Source organism: Centropristis striata, chromosome 5, assembly GCF_030273125.1.
Source record: "Centropristis striata isolate RG_2023a ecotype Rhode Island chromosome 5, C.striata_1.0, whole genome shotgun sequence".
Classification (NCBI taxonomy): domain Eukaryota; kingdom Metazoa; phylum Chordata; class Actinopteri; order Perciformes; family Serranidae; genus Centropristis; species Centropristis striata.
In genome coordinates this window covers 20930754-20952814 of record NC_081521.1, presented here as the reverse complement: position 1 = coordinate 20952814, position 22061 = coordinate 20930754, and the positions used below count along the sequence as shown (strand labels likewise).

At 36.8% G+C, this 22061-nt stretch overlaps 1 protein-coding gene across 1 annotated transcript in view; it reads right to left on the bottom strand.

Moving 5' to 3' along the window:
• Nucleotides 1-22061, bottom strand: part of LOC131971881 (V-set and transmembrane domain-containing protein 2-like protein) — a 66667-nt gene that overhangs the window by 7188 nt on the left and 37418 nt on the right. The window lies entirely within an intron of this gene.

Here is a 22061-nt window from a genome sequence, read left to right as displayed (position 1 = left end):
TCCAAAATCTATAACAACTTCTAAGGAAAAAAGAAAAATGAACACTGGTTCACATCAGAGAGAGAGGAGAGGATTTTCCACTCGAAACCATTAGAATTATTTGATCTGCTCCTTTACACTATAAAGGAGGACTCATAGCTTAGATATAACATTGGTCTACAGAATATCAAGATACCTGTTTGTGTTTGAACTACGTGGGTTGTTGAGGCTCAAAAATGCAGCAGCAAAAATTTAGTGATGAATCCCAGGTAATCTTTAAACAGTTCAATCTTTTTCAAACTAAAAACTATTTGCTTCAGCAATAGTTCTTAAGTATAGAGACTGTTTCGGAGTCTGCATTCACTAACAAAATATCACAGCAGCTCTATCACTTACTAAACTTAATCATGGAGAAAAAAAAAAGGTGAAATCTTCCCCGGTTGAAATTTCAAGATGCTAAGCCACTGAAGTGTTGGTAAAGGTGAGACTGATGAAAAGGAGAGGTGGAATTTTGTTAGAGAAAGTGAGGGAAAGTGGAAGATGAAGTTTGTTAAAGATATGTCGTTTTTTTCCTGATTATTAGAAGCATTATTTTATTAAGTCAAACTGAAGAGGTGGTTCAGGCTTCTGATTTGGAGGACTCAGAGACCCAGAACATTGGAGTTATTTTATATCGGATGGATGGACGGATGAATGGATGGATGGATGGATGGGTGGATGGATGGATGGATGGGTGGATGGGTGGGCGGGCGGAAATCACAAGCTTTTAGAGCCCGACTGATCTATCAGTTGACCGATTTTGTCATATATCGGTCTATCACCTGACATATCTATCTATTTTTAAATAAAGCTAATTGCTTAAGAAAACTCTGATATCAGCCACCCTATCAGTTCTTATTCCCCTCTAAAATGGTATCAGTCTTAAAAGTCCTATATCGGTGTGGCTCTACAAGCTTCCATTGATTATACTGTAGTTTGGCTTGAAAAGTGTCCAGTTCAGTGGCATTGTCCCCCAAAAGAATAACACAACAACCAATGATCCAGGGTCAGGGCAACAGTATTTTTATAGGATGCAATTTTGGCACAACACCTCAGCAAAAAAGACATCAACTTAATTTCAAAGCCATAAAAGACCAACAACAGAGCCTAGAAAACCAGAGGTAATAAAGGGGCAGCATTTCAAAAGGAATCCCAGGACTCATAACCTCAGTCGAGTCCTGGGCAGGACAACAGGGAAAGATGAAGTAATTTTAGCATTGGTGACCACATGTAGCAAATATTAACGTATTCACAAATCCTTTAAAAATCCTTTAACTTAAAGCTCACATTGTTAGTGCTAACACAATCATTTTACAAAGCTAATTTCCATACATCTGTAATTTCCTGCTGATACCCAAGCTGAACAGTGTGCAGTGTGACATTCAGGTGCAGCTAGAGCTGAAACCCACATTTTGAATGTTCCGACCGAGCTGCACACACCATTAAAACAAAACCCAACAGACCAGCTGTCATCCTCACAATGCATGAGGGGACTCTGGGTATGAGCAAGAAATCATCTTTGTATGAAAGATTTTGTTGAAACGGAGCCATAAATCTCCTTTACTCATGAATATTCAGAAGCATTTAAGACTCTCTGAGGCCCAGCATTGTGAAAATATCTATTAACTATCGAAGTACCTGTTCCTGACTGAAGGTCGACAAAGACTTCATATCTCAAGTATTCAGATCCCTTAGTTAAGTAAAAGTACTAATACCATACTGCAAAATTACTCAAAGTCCTGCATTCAAAACTTACTTCAGTAAAAATACTAAAGTATCAGCATCAAAATGGACTTAAAGTATCAAAAGTAAAAGTACTCGTTGTGTAGAATGGCTCCACTCAGATCGTTGTATAAGTAATAAATATATTATTGTATTATTATTTTTGATGCATTTATGTAAGCAGTGTTTTACTGCTGTAAATGTACAAATTGGCACTGTTCTGCTGCACTCTTGGGTTTCTTCGATTACTGGTAAATACATCTGAAGTTAACTACTAAAAAGCTGTAGCATAGATTGCATAGATCAACAAGTTCTCCAAACGTATCGAGGTTGTGTGTCAGCACCACTAATTACTACACGTATGTACGTATTGTGGCTCGCGTTTCACGGCTCACGGTACATCGGCACGTTCTAAAACTAGCACACATGTCATTATACATACACGTACAGTTCGTGGTTGTTTCTGTGGATTTTTGTTATAAAACCACTGACCTAGGTTTAGAGCAAAAAACTTCCTGATAAGGCATAATAAAAGACAGGTTAAACAGTAAATAAATGTACATAAATGCCGGAAGTGAAGAAGTTACAAGGGTCACATGACAACTGCAAGTTACGTAAAAAACGTAAGTTATGTTAAAAAGTGTTTACTTCTGATTTCACATGGGACATGAACTTGGCTCTCTTGGGTGAAAGTCAGCCGTTAGGGATTATATCTCTCTGCTGGCCTGGGAACACCTCGGGGTCCCCCAGGAGGAGCTGGACGTTGCAGCATGGGAGAGGGATGTCTGGAATACTTGGCTTGGAAAGCAGATGAAATGGATAGATGGAAACCATATTAACTATGAATAGTTTAGACAGGAATATGTTTAAAATCACAGCTAAATGATGTATACATGTATATATTTGCAACCAACCATTACCATAGTACACATTTTGTCAGTTGTCCAGTTAAAGCGAACTGTCACAGCTTGTATTGTTATATCATACATCATGACCCAAGTTAAAAAGTGCGTGGTTAATGTTGATATTTGTGAGACTATCCCTTTAGCTGCGACTTATCTGTTGTATTTCAGTGCCAGAAACTGGACTGACAGTGGAACAGTGATTAGACTCAAGCTGAATCATAAATGCCAGTTATCATTTTGTGGACATTTTTATCCAAATCGTCTTACAGTACCATGGGGGTATTCTCAATTTTTTGGAATCCCTAAATTTGGCAACGTGTGAATGGCCGTGATCAGTGAGCTGTGCAGGACAAGAGAAATCCTTTAACTTCTAAAACATGCATTCCTTTTTCCTTTTACATATTTTTGCAATATAGTTTTTTCATCATTCAACTAAAAACAGTGAGCTGAAAGTGAGTGAAGCTCAACAGGTCATAATTTCAGACTAGAAGACAACTTTTTAGGATTTTTTTCCTATGCTTAAATTGAGATGATGTAACCTTTGTTTAAAAAAAAAAAAGGTGCATTTGCAGGATAAATGTGCAGTGAATCTTTATTTATTTACATTTAAACTGTAGTTTCCAAAGGTCCATTGACAGGGTTTTTCCAGTATATAGCTTTTAAAATAACTTTTCCTCAGTCTGGAATGAAATAGTTGACAAGCGAGCAAATTTGTGATAAAAACATTTTTTTAATGTGGTTTCTATGTTAAGCTGGGCTTTTATTCCAACTCATACTGTACAAGTAAATCACCTGCGATGTAAAGCCAAAACTCTTTAGTCAACACGGAACTTGAGAAGTTACACGAAGAAACAGTTTGCACACATGGTTAAGCGTTATAAAAGACAGTTTTTACAGTGAATAAATGTACGTAAATGCATTCATGAGCATGAAGTTAAAGTTATTACGAGGGTGATGTGAGCCACATAACATTTTTTTAAAAACGTAAGATACGTAAAAAGTTATTTACTATTGTTTTCACACTGAACACGAACCCCGTTCTCCTGGGTGAAAGCCCGCCTTTGGTTTGACTCACTTAATCACTGTCAATCACTACTGTTATGTCAGCAAGTTGGCGCCAGAGGACCATCTGAGGGGGGACCAGTCTCATTTGTGTATGTTGTCTGTTATCCTTGTTAAAAAAAATAATGCATAAAAAAGCAATAAAAGCTTTGAATGTAAAAAAAAAACTATAAAAATGAAATCCAACCAAAACTACATGAAGGATGATTTACAAGGAACACTTTGGATATTTCAATTAATTATTATGCGTAGAATGAAAATCAAATACCCCGAGCCCGACTGAGCCTCTCTCATATAGGGTGGATGAAATTCACCAATATCTTTTTCATAATGAAAGGCAATTACTAGCTCCATACATTGCCATGGAAATAATAGTAACTGATTTTCTAGAAGTGTGACTGACACAACATTTCACACTTGAAACTAGCAGATCAGACGTGTTTACCCTCGGGGGAAATCCTGCTTCACAGATGAAGAGTTTTATCTCAAACTGAGATCAGCTCCATGTGGTTTAAGTAAATTCATGATTTAATGTTACTGAAGTGTATCTCCCATTCTGACAGAAGAGTGACACTTCAGAGGATTGTTTGCGTTTTTAATTATACCGCTATTCAAAAAGCGAGTCCTTCAGCAAACTTTAAAAAATGTCTCTCTGTATTTGCCCTTACTTCATAGATTTGTCTGGCTTATTCAGTCAATAGGCATGAGTCAAAGCTGCAGCAACTAAGTGCCGTTCATAGATTCAAACCTCACTATGGATCCGTCTTGTATTACCAGAGCAGTACAAGCCTCAAGTCATACATCCCTCTTGTACATTGATCAAATCTGCTTGTATTTTTCATTTGTGAAACCCGAAACGCACCAGGTATCGATTTGACATTACACAGCCGGAGCGGGCAACAATGCCCACAGCCCCTCTCCGGTTGATAATATTCAAAGCTCGGACATAAAAATTGCTGTGTAAGAGATAGAGCCTCTGAAGTTGCTCTCAGCAATGATAATCTGTCTTTTCCTACTTAGCTGCACAGCCCCACAATGCAAAAAATCCATTCACATTTCCGAACCCCTAATGCCTCACACATTTGGAGACCACAGGAAAATGTGATAGTCATCACCAGTCCATTATAATGTAAGGGAGATAATTCTCACCGAGCAATTTGGAAAATACACACAGCAAATGACTCTCTCTGATTTTACACTAAAACAGCTTTGCTTTTATAATTTAGATTGGGAAAAATTAAAAGAAAATCTCCCAGACGACCACTTTAAATGTAATTACTATCTTCTCCTGCTCTGCAAATCTCCATATTCCATAGATTGTGGTACAAAAATGTTGAGCCCAACTGATACTGGATTTTCAGGACTGATACTGAAAATGTTTTATTAGGAAGGAAAACATTCAATATCGATACATCGGCTGATACTTTTGTAAATATAAATGTAACTAGTAAGCTTTTTCGGCACTCAATTGGTGTTATAAACATTTTAACAATGCTTTTTATTGTGTATTAAACAACCAGGGCCAACCCAGCATGTCTCATACGTGATATTATGTACTGCTGTTGCAGGGTGTGAACAATGAACCAATAAATGACAGTAGCTCTTATAACATGTATCAGCACGACATAATAAGGCAATTTTTAGGCATTTAAAAAATGTACCCTTTTTTGACAAAAACAACATACTTTACTTTTTTTTTCTTAATATTTTTGACATCCTCTAATATGGTGGTTTTCTGTCATTTTTGGAAACAATTATACCATAACATGCAATTTTATGAATTTGGGGCATTCTAAAATTGTATTACTTTTTTTTATGAAAACAAAAGTAATATTAGTATATACTATACTAGTATGGCGTTGTTGTTTTTTTCAATTTTCAATTTTTTTTTCAATCTTATAATAAGGTGCTTTTCTGTCATTTTTGGACATATCGTGCTATAACATGTATTAACAGGCCATAATAAGGCCATTTTTAGCATCTTTAGCCAATTTAAAACTTTTCCTTTTTTTTTTTTCAATTTTTGGACATCCTATAATCCTATATGCTGTTTTTCTGTCGTTTTTGGAACGATTATACCATAACAATAGACTCTAATAAAGCAATTTTATGAATTTTGGGCATTTTTAAAATTGTACGAGGTTTTTTTTATCACAAAATAAGTCAGAAAAAAGTGACAATACTATAGTATGGCAGGTTTTTGTTTTTTCCCCCCAATTTTTGAACATCATTTAATATGGTGTTAGTTCTGTCATTTTTGGAAAGATTATACCATAACATGTATCAACAGACTCTAATAAGCATTCCAGTTCAAAAATTCATGATATTGGTCTCAAAAATCCCACATCAGTCTGGCCTTACTATCTCATGCTGTATCTCTTAATAACAGTCATCTCTAAGCTCCACACTGTCATTGTTGAGGCCATAAAAGGCTATGATGAGTTGAGTCTGCTCGCCCTCAAGCATTATCATTATCTCCAAGATAAACAGTGTAAGACTCTCGGGCCACTGCTGCAAATCAGTGCTCCAAGGCTACAGTACGGCAGCCATCTGCATCAACCCACTTACCACGGGAGGAAGGGGAGACGGACGGAGAAATTAATATGAGAGAAAATGTTCTCGAGACGGAGAAAGAGAGACTGTGCGTGTGTTTGTGCGATGAGAGAGAAAATAAATCATCAGCAGAGATTGAATTAATGAGCGAGTCTGTGTTTATGAGAGCCAGTCTCTGTGTGTGTTTGTGAGAGACTAATATATGGCAAGGATAAAGGGAGGAATTAATATGAGACTGAGCGTGTGACACAGAGAGAGAGAGAGAGAGAGAGTGGCAGAAGAAGAAGAAGAGGAAGGCGGAAGACAATGTGTGAGGTAGCAGATAGCTGTGGGCGGGAGCTGCGGGGACGACTGTTATTGTTTATTTCTATGACAAATGGAATGTGGTAATTACAGCCGTGATAAAAGAGGAGCGGGAGATGTTTCTTTGTGGCGTAGTATTACTCCTGCCTACCTAAACCTCCATCTAATAGCTTGTTTACTGCACTCTGAAAATGACAGTTTCACACAGAGAGGAAGGATCATAATTTCAAGTGAAATTCTGACGGATTGTACATAACGCGAGTTTAGTTTAATGCACAGGAGGGCAGTGTTTGTGCTAACAGACTGACAAATCAATGCACTATGGACTGAACCTTTTATCTTGTCAAACACTGGTGAAACTAATAACTTTAAAGCTCAGCTGATCAATATTTTTATAGTTACACTCAGATTATTCGGTGTCGGTCGTAGTGATGAAGCCACAGAGAATTATTACACAGCTCCACAGAGATTTGTAGCCTCTTTCGTTAGAGTTGTGTGTCTGCCAGATAGTTTTGTAGTTCAAGTTAATTCATCTTTAATATTGGTTCAATCCAATTTAGACATATAAACATATAAATGGAACAGAGCCATTCCACATAAATGGAACAGAGCCATCATTAATAGTAAATACTACTACTGCTACTTGTGGGTTCTGCAATGAAATGCGGATTCGGTGCTTTTACTTTTAAATGGCAGTTTACATCTGTGGTTCTCCTGTATTGAAGAAAAAGAACCTGTAACGCTAATTTGACAATGTGCTCAAACTTTAAAACATCAACAAAACATTTCTGATAATCAGTGTTGGGCAATTTTTTGATAAAAAAATCAACATATATGACTATTTTTCCTTAAAATTTTTGACGTCCCAAAATATGGTGTAAGTTTTTGATAGATTGTGCTATAACATGTATCAAGAGACCACATGGGGGCCATTAAAAAAAAAAAAAAAACATTTTTAGGCATAAAAAAAAGACACTTTTTTGACAAAAATCAACATTGTATAGTAAAACTTTTTTTTCCTTCTAATTTTTGACATCCTATAACAGAGGTGTTTTTCTGTAATTTCTGGACAAACTATACTACATCATGTATCAACAGAGTATAATGGGGTAATTTATACAATTTTTAGGTCTTTTAAAATGTGACCATTTTTGACAAAAAATTTTGAGGGGGTCATTTTTGGACAACCCTATGGTGTTTTTCTGTATTTCTGGACAAACTATACTATAGCATGTATCAACAAAGTATAATAAGACCATTCTGAGCATTTCGGGGCATTTTAAAATTTTATGACTTTTTCTTGAAAAGTTTTGACATGCCATTTTTGACATGCCATTTTTCCCATCAAATTTCTGACATCCGAAAATATGGTGTTTTTCTGTCGTTACTAAATACATCAACAGAGTATAATGAGGCAATTTTGAGCATTTTTAGAAAATTGTGTTTTCTGTCATCTTTGGATAGATTGTGCTATGACATTTATCAACAGAGTATAGTGGGGTCAATTTTAACATTTTTAGGCATTTTAAAGCAGGCTTTTTCCCCTTCAAATTTGTCAATCACTATGCAGCAAAAGTAATTTATCACATTACTTATTATTTTACTTTCATAACTCAAGCCAGCTCTGTCAAAGGTACCTAAAAACACATCCAAATCATCTACACATACCCTCTATTTGGTAAAATAATGTGTTATATTGATTTGACATACACAAACAGAAATTACAAACAGAAATTACAGCCCCAATTGCAAAAAAGTTGGGACGCTGAATAAAATGTAAATAATCACCACCTTGAGGGTTGTATAGCTTTGCCAACAATTTGATATTGCAAAATACTACAATTTGATGCTGATACTTTTGTACTTTTACTTCAGTAAGTTTTGAATGCAGGACTTTTACTTGTAGTGGATGAATTTCATCGTGTTGTATGAGTACTTTTACATTAGTAAAGGGTCTGAATACTTTCTCCACCACTGAACAGAGACAATGCTTCATATTCTCTATAATCACCCCTGTTTCAAGGTGAATTCAGCATCTGACCAAATGTCTCCCCTTCTGCCCTGAGTTATGACGTTGAATAATGGCCAGTTTAATCTCCATTATCTTGTTTTTAGAAGCGAAAATTGTAATTGAAAATGAAATGTGATTAATCGCCCAGCTCTAGAATGTTTCATTACATGATTAATCAATTGGAAACGTCCCACAGGAATAAAACACCTGCTAATTGTGGCTGGCAGTTCCATCCAGCATTTGATTTCTATCATTGTTGCTTGGTGATATGTACTGTTATTCTGTACTTTGATGCTGATAAATAACCAAACTTTGCAGGGTAAAAACACAAATACTGACACAATTAAACATTTATGACAAAAATCCAGTGCGCACATCAAACGGATATAATTTAAATGAAAATAGCAGCATAAAAGCCACATCTTACTCAAATGTTGGCTAAATCATGATCTTGTGCCTCTTTTTTTTAAAACTATCTGCCTCAGTGTTAGCAGCCAGATCACGTGACACAAGCTGAAAATTAACATATGCTCACTTCTTCTTGTTATTTGTTGCAAAATAGATGCCGCCTGCTGCATGATCGGGCAGCCAGCGGCGTCAGCCTCTGAATGCCAATGCTGTTCAGTGTGTGAGACGGCTGGTGGTGGTGCATCGGGGCCGCATACAGTACTCTCAAGAGCTTTTCCAGCGTCTTGAAATGGCTTCATAATAACAGCTGAGGAAGTGACAAGAGTGTGGTGTGACTCACTGGCTATTATAATGGTAATTAGGCAGATGTATGGGCATCCTCTGTTACACTCGGAGAAGGAGAAGGGTATATATCGCTGTGTTGTTCAATTACACTTGTGCTAAACAGCATCGTATTTTCATTACGGCGCTAATATGGCTAATATTCCCTAATGGATAGCCTCTATATATTTAAGTGTAAATACATTTGTGGTTACGGCTTCAATCAAACTGTAGAAGGTAAACTGTAGTGTCTTTGCATCTTTTCTAAGTCGACTAAATGGCTAAAAGGAGAACTGAACAGCCTCTGAATCTGAATGATGTTCATTATGGGATGCACAGTTATGTATATGAAGATATATATCAGAGGAAAATTGACTTGGAGTCCATTTAGACATATAGTCATAGAAAAAATTGTAAGATCACCCTTGTTTTCTTCAATTTCTTGTTCATTTTAATGCCTGGTACAACTAAAGGTACTTCGTTTTGGACAAATAATAAAAATCTTTTGCAGGTCATCATTAACTTTTTCTAAATTTGAATGCCAGTGATATTTAAAAAGACTTTTGTCTACTCTGATGGATCTGAAAAGACCTGGTCCTGGTCTAAATTATTAACTTTAATGCTGGTTTAATTGGTTACAAACCAGAACAACATGTGTAGAGATAACAACCTACAAGTACATCTCAATAAATTAGAATATCATAGAAAAGTTTATTTATGTCAGTAATTAAATTCAAAAGTGGAAATAACACATTATATAGATCCATTACACACATAATGAAACATTTCATGTCTTAGTTTATTTAATTTCTTCTAAGACCAATATTTAAAAGTATGTTTTTGTATTGAAATGTATGTCAATCTATATGCACTCAATACTTGGTTGGGGCTATTTGACTTGAACTCCTGGAAATGAACTTTTCCATCATATTCTAATTTATTAAGATGCACCTGTAAATAGCTCACAAGAGTTTAATTTAAGAGCTGATATGTAGCCATTTTCCATGGTTTTCTTGATAATAACCAAAATCATTAACAAGAAAACCATGGAAAATGTCTAGATATCAGCCCTTTAATTAAACTCCTGTGAGATATTTATGTTATTATCATTATATTTGTCCAAACAAATGTACCTTTAGTTGTACCAGGCATTAAAATGAACACAGAATTAAAGAAAACAAGGGTGGTCTTATGTTTTTTCCATGACTGTAACAGGAAATCAAGGGCATGATCAATGATCCAGCTATACAAGATATATTTTATATAAGAGGATTCACCCGCCTTCGTTTTCCTTCTCCACTGGGAGGTCAAAGGTCAGACTCAGCAAGAACAGCAGTCACAGAGCCGGTAGGATTTTTCATCTTTTCCAAGGTCTCTAGGATGCAAACAAATCTGCAGCTGCAAGACGCTTTTTCTCTGCTGTGAAGAAACACCATGCCATTCATTTCTTTAGATTTAAAAGCAAGTTTGAAATCCTTAGTGGATGTCAATAAGATGTTGTATGGCGTTATCTCAGATTAGCAGATGGGAACTTTGTGTACACTGGAGTTTTCAGAAATACAGGCTTTGCACCTACCATATGTTCAGCGTTTCAGAGATTTTCCCTTTGATACAAAACTAAACGGAACCTTGCTGTGTTTGCAGCTGATGCACCAGCAATTTACACAGCATCAACAGCAAATAAGTAATTAGCAGTATTATCTATTTAGTTATTTACCTCACTGAGACATAGAGCCAGGACTGGATTTGGAAAATTTTAACCTCTGCCAAGGAGCTTGTGTTTTCCATCCAGTTTGCCTGTTTTTCAGCAGGATTATGGAAAACCTACAGGCCTTATTTTCATGAAACTTGGTCAAAGGATGCAGACGAAGTCATTGTCAGCATTGCAGGATAGGGGATAATGATTGATTCTGAATTCACATAAAGGCTCCTTCAAGTTGGAACGTGCACTGGCGGAGGTCTGCCCTCTCTATAGGTATTTATTCCTCATTTCTTCCGTTTGCTAGTTAACACAAACTCAAACTCCATGTTTACCTGTTGTCGTGATACATCCAGTGTAATATAATAGCTACATTTCCACACCAGTACAGCGAGTCTTGCTGAGCCACCAAAAACTCAACACAGAATTTTCAAATTAATATCGTGCAGCCTTCCCTTTTTAAGTAGACTTTTAATATGATACAAATTTATTTATAAAACGCATTTAAAAACAACAGCATTGACCAAAGCGCTGCACAACAATAAGCATTGAAAGGTGAAGATTTAAGGTGAAATAGAAAGAAAGTGCAAAGTTTTGTTGACGGTAATTATTCAGAGTATTATTATTCTAGCGTTTCTTTAGCCAATATTTTTAATTTAAATTCAGATTTATGATAGGTTAATTTTTTATAGGTTAAGTTTAATTTTAATGTATGTATAGTGTATGTTCAATGTATATCTGTAAAATCTATCTATCTATCTATCTATCTATCTATCTATCTATCTATCTATCTATCTATCTATCTATCTATCTATCTATCTATCTATCTATCTATCTATCTATCTATCTATCTTCTTTTTTTAATTAATTAATTATTTTTTCTGTTTTATTAGCGATCAGTCAGTGTGTGGTCCTTTTAACAAACACTGATTTTATTGATTTATTTATTTAAAAGTGAAATCTCACTGCTCACAGTGCCTCTGGCAATTCTATTTATATTTTTTTATTTGATTTTACTTGCTTTTTTAAACAGTTGTTTTTACCTGTTGGAAGGCCGCATGGAGAAAAAAACAAGTAGATCAATCATAAAAAATATAGCAGCACGTTCCCTGTATTTTGGCTGTTGGTTTGCTTTGATGCCTGCCATTCTTTCACCAGGGAGGGCAGCACGTCTTAGGGAGAGGCAGCGTTTAGTTTTTATGCACCACACATCATAGTCTGCTGCAACTCTCAACTCTTTTAAATCAAGACTGAAGACTTTTGTTGTTTGCCACTGCCTTTCAGTAAACAATAATTGCTAATACTGCACTGTAACTGCTCATTTTCAATTTTAAAATTTTATATCTGAATGTCATTTTATATATTACTCTTTCCAATGCTTTTAATGTTTTGTGTAAAGCACTTTGGATTGTCTTGTTGTTGAAAGGTGCTATACAAATAAACTTGCCTTGCCCTATTTTACAAATCCACAATCCCCTCCTCTGTTTTTTTTTTCTTAGATGGGATTCTGTAGAGGCTTGTCGCCTCTTCAATTTGTGCATTCCATTGAACAACAACTGTCTAACATTTGGGCCATCAGTGTGAAAAATGCTTTGTTTTATCCTCAAGGTGGGCATTCCCATTAGGCAATAATGTAACATGAAAAGTGAATGAAAAAAGGATGATTTTGTGTTTATGTCCCTTTGTATGTTTCCATAATGTAATAATGTCCACAGGGGCAGTATCACGTGTATGTGTCCGCATGTGTCCATATATTTTTCTGCATACTTATGTTTCTGTGCTCTGTCCAGTTACACACACAAGGACATGCATACTTGCACGTATATATATATATATATATATATATATATGTGTGTGTGTGTGTGTGTGTGTGTGGACCTTCACCACCCTTGGCTTAGCCAGCTCCCCCACTTGAGCTCAGTTTCCTGCTGTTTTGGCCCAAATCCCAGCTGCCGGCCCGCCTCCCCACAGCGCAGGTCAAACACTGTTTTCCCTCTTAATCAAATGAAAAAGGTTAAAAGGAGAACATGGCTTCCTGAGCCAGAGGGTTCAGCCAGAACACCAAGGACGAGTCTGCTTTTTTTGTTTGTAATTCAACACAACAAAAGGTGCCACCTCTCCGCAGAAATTATTACCACATCAACACTCGGCGATTACTTCCTCACGAAAACACGTCGGGAGCAGAGAGTTCAGAATAACAATGATGCCTTTGTAGTACAAAGCTGTTTGAGGTGAAGGTGCTTTAAGTATCTCTTGTTTCAGCACACACATGAGAGAGACATCAGGTGGATGAAGAGGACCACTTGATCAGTCAATAGAGATTGAAAACAATAGCTGGATAATACAAAATAATAACAGTTATGCAAAACATAATGGGATTGGCTAATCATTTACATTTACATTGACTCATTTAGCAGACGCTTTTATCCAAAGCAACTTACAGAGAAAGGGAAATAATCAAGGTATACTGCGATAAAAGGCGTTAGTGCAGCAATAAGTGCTAGTGATGATTCTTTAGGGAGTAGAGTTCTCCTGTGGTGCTAGGAGAGAAGGTACTCTCTGAAGAGCTGGGTCTTCAGGAGTTTTTTAAAGGTAGAGAGGGACGCCTGGCTCTGGTAGGAACTGGTTCCACCAACGGGGAACAAGAAACGCCAAGAGTTTGGATTGCCTTGAATGAACGGGTGGCAGAGCCAGGCGCCGTTCATCGGAAGAGCGCAGCGGTCATGAGGTAGCATATGCCTGTATCAGGGCGTTCAGGTAGCTGGGTGCAGTACCGGAGACAACTTTGTAGGCCAGCATTAGAGATGTTAGAGATGTTATCTACTTTTGACTTCACTTCTTTGAAGTCCTACATCACTTACGTCAAGGTGCAAAAGAATGGTGGCCACAGAGGGAGATTTTGAAGATGCACCTGCCTGTTTACAATCAGAACTGAGGCAGCATTTTTGTTTCACAGTGAAGCTGAGCAGAGCTTTAAAGAGGGAATCAACATCACATTGTCGAGTGGTCATGATTGGTTCCAGCAGCCATAATCAGCTTTGGCCCAGTGCGCCCCAAGTACACAGCCGCCCATGAAGTTGGAATAATTTCAGACACAATCCTCTGTTAATTGTGATTTCATTTTCATTGTGATATGTTTGGAAGAGATCGATTAATACAGTTTTGAGTAGATATACACTTTATCTGTCAAGAATAAATCACATTGTCACAATCATGACATGGAAAGAGGTAAAAAAGAGGTAAAAAATATTTTATTCCAGCATGTGTACATGAATTCAAGGGTAAGTCAGAAAAAATAAAATAGGTGAGAAGATAAAAGACCAAAAAGAATTGGTGTCCTTTGTGTGAATGTGCAAATCTCCGCTTCTGTCTGAAAAGGTAGATATGCTAATATTTCTTTAAAAAACATGTTAATTCCGAGGTACATTGTAAAAAATGTTTGTCGAAATTACAAAACAATGTCAACTTGCAACATACTGGACTGTAAAATCTAAAATTGTATATCACCGTAGTAGATACAATTACCATAAACGATGAAACTGTATAAAACATTAATCTTAACTGTCATAAAATGTAGAAAACAGTTTACTGTAAAAAAAATAAAAAATAAATCACTATGTCATTTTGGTAAAATTAACAAAGAAATACCACATCAAAAGCACACCATTACCCTAAAAACAACAGCATTATTGTGTCTAGCTTATAGACATTGCTGATTGCTGACGTTTAAAGTTAAGGTAGAAAACCTTTGATTATCCAGCAAGAGCAGACCGTAATGTCCAATATATTTTCACAGAATTTTTCACGGTGAAGTCTGGCAACCACAGCTGCCGATATTTTACCGTATATTACCAGCATTTCTTTGACAGTGTGGATTTGGGATTTGTATTTTTTTTTTGTTTGTTATTTGCAGTTTCACAGATTTTTGATGGTGCAAAGTTACAAGGCTGCTTTTTTTTTTTTTTTTTTTTACAAAATAACAGAGAAACATGACACATGTCATGTGTCCGCTACTCTGCTGGGCAAACTACCTTTGTTGTTGCATTGTTTTCTAAATTATATGTTCTCTAAAACGTTTTGATATCAGTACATATCAGACAGCATATACACCAAAACTGATAGATACCAGTAGGGCTGGGTGATATATCAATATGAAAAATACAGTATATCAATATATTTTAAATGTGACGGATTTTGACCAAATCGGATATATCAATACAGTTACATTTTTGTTTCTTTCTTTATACATACATGCTGCCCTTACTAGGGTTTGTCATATTTAGTTCTTTTGTAATGTTCGTTATTCTTTTCTCATATAAATATATTAATTTCAGTAAAAGATTGGCCTATTTTATCTCATAGGCTATTTTTATTTAAGATTTTTTTTTATTTAAATGTGCCCTTTATGGAGCTTTGATTAAAAAAAAGGTACTCCCTGTTGTTATACAGTATTTATGTTCACTTAAATAAACGGTTTCAATAAAACTACTTGTGACATGTCATATTTAGCTTTGACTTTGACTGAACATTAAAAAATATCGGGATATATATCATATATCGATATTCAGCCTAAATATATATCGGGATATGACTTTTGGTCCACATCGCCCAGCCCTAGATACCCGTATATTTAATATCAGCTGACTGATACAGCTGTTTATACCCTTCCTCAGAAGATTTTAACTCATAATTTGTCCTCAATCTCTTCTTGTTAAAAAATAATTATGAGGAGATTTTCTTCCATTGTATTGATTGGTGAGTTGAGTGAATTGTTGCATCCCTACCACAGTATCTCTCTTTGCTGTCTGCTCCATCATGATCAGGAATAATACAGGCGCATAAACTTGGCCTCTCAACCAGCAGGGGACTTATTTTGCTCTGTAGGATCACATCAATTGTCTGCTTCAGAGCTCCCAGTTGTAAGTAATGCAGGAGTAGAGCCGCGCCTATTTCTGTTTTTTGAGCTACACATAAAAAAACATGCAGCCTGTTAGGTGCTGTGAAATTCCTCCTTTCTTCATTGGAAACACATGGCCGCCGTCCGTCTGATATAAATGACCAGTAGTACTAATGAGGTGAAAATCTCCATCAATAATTGATTGTGGTCGCGATGACACAGCAATGCAGACTTCCATATCCAACTACAGGTAAACAAAGATTGCTGGTTTATCTCTTTATCTGCCATGTTAACATCAATATGTTGTTCTGATTCACTTTATCTTCATTCTGGATTTGTTGTGTCTTTATTTCTTCCATATTTTCTGCTGTGACAACTCATATCCCCCCTGGGGTTCGTTTAAATGTCATCTCATCTGTTTGTTGCCACAGTCTATTTTATATGCGGAATGAACATACTGAACAGAAACAATACCAATAAACTATTCTAATGCCAATGCAGATACTAACTAATAGGCTAATATATAGACTGCAAACACACAGTCTCACTAACAGGCTGCTTGGACTGGATGAAAAGAAATCATAAGAAAGTAAGAAAAAAAAACTGAATATAAAGAAAAGATAAGAAAAGAAAACCATAGTATGTGTGAAATAAGGTAAGAGAAAAAGAGGAAGGACATTGAGTGAGTGGAGGAGCTGACATTTACAGAGCTAATATGTTGATGACGGCCAGGCGGTAGGAATAACAAACTGTTGGGACATTAACACACAGCTCACACAGCTTTCTTTAAGTGCAGCGACAGTGTGAGATACGTACAGATGGGAGAATTCAAGAATGGATTGGGGCCTGCTGATAGCGCCATGAATTACATCACTTGCAACTGATTTCTGTATGAGGTATTCCTCAAAACTTCAGGTTTGGAATTCAAACATTGTATTTGAGATTTAATATCCATCTATCAGTGCTGTTGGTATTTTCAAATGTGCACTTTCAGACTAGTAATTATTTTAATTACTCATTTAAAAAGGCACTTCAGTTACCACCAACCTTCTGGGTAAGCTAATAATTTCGAGACTGTATCCCCCCCAAAAAACACTCACATATGTTGTTTTAAATAGCAGCTTAGCAGATGGCATCCTCTTTGGCAGATATCATGACGGAAGCAAAGGCAGAAATGAGGATAAAACACGTAAAAAAAAAATGACAAGGTCCTGTTGCAGTGGGTGCATGTCTGGGCAATGTGTCATTAATTTATCTATATCGCAATATATCGTCTTAGATTTCGGATATTATTATATTGCAAAATGACCTGAGTATTATCTTTTGCTGGTTCTAAAGGCAGTATTACAGTTAAGTGATTCAATTCTGACTGTTCTATAATTTGCTTTTACCCACTATTTTATCCACATTACTTATTGTCTAAATATTTTGTGAAAGCACCAATAGTCAACACTCAAAAATGGTCACAATATCTATATTTAGGCATCTGGTCCAAAATTCTGTGATATCGCCCAGCCCGAGGTGTGTAGGGGGGATGGTGGATGGGTCAAACAAACATAGGACATTGACCCAGGAGACCAGTGTTTGTGTCCCCTAAAAAAACAAAAGGTTGTTATTTTAAGTTGCGTATGTAATGAACTTACATGCGTCGCTTCATCATTTTCAAGTCAAGTTTTATATATTCCTACGTAATTACAGTAACTACCTTATGTCTGTCAGTAGTTATTTTACGTCAAACTTTCTTTACCTAAACTTAACCAAGTACTGTTGTTTCCTAAACCTAACCAAGTATTTTTGTTTTCTAAACCTGATCAAGTACTGTTGTTTCCTAAACCTAACTGATCAGTTTTGTTTCTTAAACCTAACCAAGTAGTTGTTTTCTAAACCCAACCAAGTAGTGTTGTTTCGTAAAGCAACCAAGTAGTGTTGTTTCCTTAACCTAACCATGTACTGTTGTTTATCAAATATTACCAAGTTGTTCTGTTTTCGAATTCTAACCAAGTAGTATTGAATCCTAAACCTAACCAAGTAGTTGTGTTTCCTATATATTCCAATCTACAACAGTTTGACCACTTTAACCACATGCTTAAAATGGTAACCATTACATTAAGGTTTGACGACCATTAGGGCCTAATTTATGAAGCACTGTGGGTAGGAACAAACAAGGACTTGTTGTTAATTTTGCTATTAAAACAAAAACGCTTGTGATGTGCCATCACATCAAACACATATAGCTGAGAGCCAAGCTTATAAATATACTCCACCAAGAAGGAAGTCCCAGCAAGTTAAGACACACTTTGATTTGACCCCCGTCTCCGCAGCACCACATCCCTCTTCCTACTGTACTATAATGTACTGTCTCTTTGCTTCCTTCTGTACTCATTTCCATCCAGACTCGCCAGGCAGCTCCTCAGAAATAATTAGCGACTAACGAGTCTCTCACATGGCCTCATAACAAGCTTCACGCTCTAATAATGAGCCTCTACACAGTTCTGTGGTAAACAGCTGCCATCAGTTACACAGAGAACCTGCCGGAAGCCTTCAGCCCGAGCAAACCCAAAGACAAAACCTGCCTGAGCAAGCAGAATCTGCAAGATTGTTTTGTCTCTTTGGAACACGTTTGGCTTTTTTTTTTTTTTTAAGATTCACTAATGAGAAACCACAAATGAATTCAATGTAGGACGGCACAGTTGGAATTTGCTGTGCCTATTGCCTATTCATAGGTCTAAAATACTTCACGACTTTAATCAGCAGTCCAAACAACAGAATGAAATAATGTGTTTCCACAGCATAATAAATGTAAAATAGTTTCTGGGTAGGGGGATTTGAGAGATGCCGCTTCAAAAACATTATGAAAAACAGACCTTTCTGAAAAGAGGCCAGTTTTTTCTCTCCAAAGCCAACTTCCTAGTCCTTCTAACACTTATGGAAAGGCACTTAATCTTACCCATCCTGCTATTTGTCATGGACTTAACATGGTTTTCCAAGTGGTAAAGATAATCTGACCAGTTTGAGAGACAAATTTGAGAAGATTAAGGGAACTTTCCATGTAAATACACAAAATATATTCTCATTTTCTCAGGATGAACCTGTTTCTGTGTTGAAACAGTGATTGTACTTTTACCTGCCATCAATCATCATACATTTTATTATAATGTGTCACAATTCACACCAAGCAACAAGAGTATTTTGTCAAAAATCAGCTGAAAAGGCCGAGCTCACATGATGGCGAGGTGTGTAATGATCTTTACAAGCCTGGCTGGAAATGCCCTGCGGGGTGTGTATGGGCAGTACAGCAGGAGCTGAGCTAACTAGCCATAAAACAGTGATGGATGATATGAAGGTTTAAACAGCCATGTGTAAATGTCACCGTGTTTATGAGCCATTCCTTGGTGTTCATGGGGATTTGGAAAAGGCACACTGTTTGCATACTGAGTCTCTAACTCCATAAAAGGCATCAAGGTTATCAAGAACTGGTGTTTTTCACAATAAGCCTCTTTTATGTTAACCTTTATGTGACCTGTACCTTTCTTTACTCTCTTTGAAGCCCAATCAGAACAAAATGAGATGTCAAATGTTTCTTGTCAGGAGTCAGTGGTGTTTTTATGCACATTTTCAGTTAGCCAAGAAATGTAAAAATATCTTTAAATATTGCAATCGCTTTTTAGATTTGTCTGAGGTGGAAAAGGTTGCATTAATACACGACACAAACAGGAATGTCAGATTTTCATCCAGTTTTCTAATTGGTTTCCAATTGGCTTGTTGCATCCAATTCTGCTGCAACGGTTTAATGTGCCTGAAATGGTGCCAACTACAGCTTATCTCAATAAACCAACTCCTAATACTTGCATAACTGTATTGGATAGAAATAAGCATTAACTTGCATTTTTTTTTGCAGATTTTTAAGTAAGACTTGTGTCCTTATCACACCAAAATGTCTTTGGACACAAATGGGTTTCAAGTCAAACAATAGGTACGATTTATAATATGCTGCTCTTGGAACAATATCAATATTTTCTAATGGCAAAACTTGTATGATAATTGGAATGGAATTGGAAACTTGCACCGTATGGTAGAAATGAGGCTCTAGTGAAAGTTCAGTCAGGAGGCCTATCAGCTTGTTTCTGCCCCTTTTTAGGCATGATTCTCTCTCTCTCACCCCCTCCACCTCCCCATCTCTGTAGAGTCTTGCCATATTCATCAGCTCATGATTCTATCAGCCGCATCAGCCTTCAGCCAACCCATCACAGACAGTGTCTGGAGAGGTAGATCCCCCTTGATGAAAATCTCCCTGTAGAGTCTAAGCACCAAAGACTCTCTCTTCAGACCAAATTATCTCATATCATCTGTTACAATCATCACATATATCTGTTTTAATAAGCCAGTATTCATTTAAGCATCCCTGTAAATATCTGTAAAATCACACCATATGTCCTGATTGCAATGCTTACAGTACATCTCACAATTACCACTGTAGATGAGAGATACAGTCATGGAAAAAAATATTAGACCAGCCTTGTTTTCTTCATTGCATTAGTTCATTTCAATGCCTGGTAGAACTAAAGGTACATTTTTTGGACAAATATAATGATAAAAACAAAAATAGCTCATAAGAGTTTAATTTAAGAGCTGATATCTAGCCATTTTCTATGGTTTTCTTGATCATAACCAAAATCACTATCAAGAAACCCATGGAAAATGGCTAGATATCAGCTCTTAAATGAAACTCTTTTGTTGGTCTTATATTTTTTTCCATGACTGTATATCTGTTATAATAAGCCAGTATTCATCTAAGCATCCCTGTAAATATCATCAATCAGGACATCATATGTCCTGATTGAAATGCTTACAGTACACCTCACAATTACCACTGATGAAAGATATATCATTAATAAAGTCCAAGTCTGATTCATGTTCCACTACAAAAACATCGATGTGTGTGTACTAAATGTACCAAATTTCATGGTAATCCATCCAATAGTTGTTTTAAGGCTCTGCTGCTGTTGGTACCCTGCAGTATTTCCACATCTGCTTTTCCCAAATGTCTCCATTTCCCCGTTTCCAGAATTATAGTGTACGAGCACAACACAGCAATTAAACCACCTCACTGAACATTCAGTCAATGAATTTGAAGGTGTGTAGCCGCTCACCCCGAGAGACAGAGCGATCAATAAAGCCATCTCCAAGGTGAATCTATAGCAGCTCCCAGTAGATACAGAAAATCACTGCGCAAAGTGCAGGGATATAAACAGCCAATGGTACAATAAACAAAATAGCAGTACTTTTTATTCATACATTTCTGCTCCTTTGGTATTATTGCAGTATTTTCTACAGCAGCACAGCCTTGGGAGGAGGACTAGTTTCAGGGAAGAAAGCATTGGAGGAGATGATGAAGTGAGACGGAAGAAGAGGCAGAATGAAAGGAACAGGCCTGCAGAAATCACAACAGGGAGCATCCTTCTTCCTCTGCCTCTTTAAAAGCTGCCTCCACCAGCCTATTCTCCTGGGCCAGGCATCGGAGGCAGAGAGCAGACATAGCGGGAGAGAAGGCAGATATCAGCACTCAGTATCTAATCTCCCTACCCTCTCTAATGCACCCTGGAGTATCCTCTCCAGCACTGACACAGGCAGACAGATAGGAGTCGACAGCTGCACGGGCTCAGACCCAGCAGCCGAGCTTTACAGCTAAAGGTAAGCTTTCCCTGCTGGGCCTGACTGAGAACAGAAGGGGGGCAGGTTTGGGAGGATGGCTTGAAGAGACTTAGAAAAAGGCTGGATCAGCTGGGCTTGTTTAACGTCGTATTTATCAATCTCTTCTCTCCCTGGGGCTTTTAAGTCTACATTACAAAAACCAGCCTACCTCTGCAAAAACTTATAAATAACAAATAACTTTATATCTTATTTATTTAAAAAGGGTAATTGGGTGAGACAAGGGCATTTTCTTCTACTGTTCTTTTTTCACAAAGAAGGTGTCAGCATCTTCGAATAAGGAAACAACAAAAAAAAAAAAAACAAGTTCTTACACAAATAATGCTTCTTGCTTCTTGGAGATTGTTGAAATATGTAGATTTTTGCTACAAAAAATCCCATTGTTGGGGTTTGTTACACTTGTTAAAAACATTTTTGTCCAACTCTGCTGGATCCCTGCAGTAACGTGCATTT